Source organism: Temnothorax longispinosus, chromosome 1 (genome assembly GCF_030848805.1).
Source record: "Temnothorax longispinosus isolate EJ_2023e chromosome 1, Tlon_JGU_v1, whole genome shotgun sequence".
Taxonomy (NCBI): Eukaryota; Metazoa; Arthropoda; class Insecta; order Hymenoptera; family Formicidae; genus Temnothorax; species Temnothorax longispinosus.
This window is the reverse complement of record NC_092358.1, coordinates 20,009,282-20,009,565: the sequence shown is the minus strand read 5'-3', so window position 1 is coordinate 20,009,565 and position 284 is coordinate 20,009,282.

Genomic DNA, 284 nt, shown 5'->3' with positions numbered 1-284 from the left:
AAAAAAGCCGGTATTACAGACGGCTTTAGGATCCCCTTAATTTACGAAAGCCTCACCTTACGGACGTAGGTGTTTTACGGCGCCGTATACGTCAAGAAAGAAAAGAGCAACTTCGATGCTGATATAATTATTTGTACGTACGCTTCCTTATATTTCTCTACTTTACAGGAAATTAAATTATATCAGCTACGATCGATTTTCTACGTATCGTAACGTATTATCGATTGACGCTTATATTCTTCCTTTTCTCTTTTTGTTAATAAAGTCGCAAGACATCACGAGCG